Raw genomic sequence first — 1,681 nt, forward strand, 5'->3', positions numbered from 1 at the left:
AAGCCACCCAACTTGGTCAGTGGCTCTTAACCTTCAGTGTGTATCACCGTCTCCTAGAGGCTTGTTTTAACAAAGACCCCTGGCTTTATCCCTGGGGTTGCTGATTCTATATGTGTAGAGTGAGGACCAAAAATTTGTATGGCTAGTAAACTCCCAGGTAATAATGTTGCTGCTTGCTTGGGCACCACACTTTAAAAACTTTTAAGCTCAAGCAGTTTAAGAAGAATGTGAAACCAATACATGCTGACTCAGGAGTCTCTTTCTGGAACTGACTTCAGGTTCTCATGGAACCTGGCAAGTACCGAACAGAGCTGCACATAAGCAGCACTGAACAGAGACTGCCCCAAGGGTGTGACTGTAGTCAAGAGAGCAGAATGATGTGTCTGCCCATGGTCGGGAGTAGGGGGATGACTGGATTCTGCTCAAAAGCACAGTAGCTGCTATGAGTTGGAATTCCTCTTTATTTCAATACTCTTCTCTAATTAATTGGAAACAAAACATTTTAAATTCTGTATTCTTATAATTTTTTGTTTACTATAATCATATGAAATTATAGATCCTCTGAGAGATAACATTATTTCTATGGATCACCAGGTATAGTTTTAAAGCTGCCGGGAGTGGTGGCACACCCTTGTAATCCCCGCGCTTGGGAGGCAGAGACAGGAGGATCACGCAGGTTCGAAGCCAGCCCCGCGCGCTGGCTTAGGAGACCCTGTTTCCAAATAAAAAATGTAAAAATAGATCTGGGAGTGTAGCCCGGAGGCAGAAGGGCTTCCAGGAACCCCAGTACCACACACACAAAAAAATAGTTCTAAAGCTGTTTCAAAGGAACCTATCAATAGTCCCCCCAGGGGGAAAAAAAAAGCCTTCATAATGGGAGAAGGTTTTTTTAGCTAAAAAATTTAACACTAAAAAACCCAAATAATACAATAAAAAATGAGCAATTGAGTTAAGTATAGACACTTCAGAAAAGAAGAAATACAAATGGTCAATAAATGTATGAAAAATATTCAACATATTTAGCAAGCAAGGAAATGCAAATCAAAACTATATTGATCCTACCTAACCCCAATTAGAGTGATAATCATCAAGAATACAAGCAATATTAGGTTCTGGTGAGGATGCAGGGAAATAGGAACTCTTTTACACTGTGTCTGGAATAGTCACTCAACTACTTTGGAGGTCAGCGTCTAGGTTCCTCAGAAGACTGTGAATGGAACAACCATATGACCCAACTGTTCCACTCCTTAGTATCATTCCAAAGGAACTGAAATCAAAACACTATAGTGATATATATATATATATATATATATATATATATATATATATATATATATATCTCAACACAATTAACAAAAGAAAAATTATGGAACCAGCCTCCTCTCTTATGTTTTCCACCTCTATTTTTAGCATCTTTTTTCCCCAGGCAATCAATTTAGTACACGTCTTATATTTTCCTCCAGGATCATATAAGTATGTACTAATCAGACTTTAGTCTTTTCCTATGAATACTTTTAGTATTCTGTTACATTCATATATTGTGCTTTGCTGAGCTCTGGTTTGCTTCAGTTTCTATCATTATGTTGATAAATATCTTTGCATAAAATTGTTTGTCCTCATTTCTGAGTTTTTCATTAGATAGATTCTCCAAAGTGCATTTTCTGGGTCAAAGTATATAAAC

Source organism: Muscardinus avellanarius (genome assembly GCF_963383645.1).
Source record: "Muscardinus avellanarius genome assembly, chromosome: 15".
In the NCBI taxonomy this organism is placed as follows: domain Eukaryota; kingdom Metazoa; phylum Chordata; class Mammalia; order Rodentia; family Gliridae; genus Muscardinus; species Muscardinus avellanarius.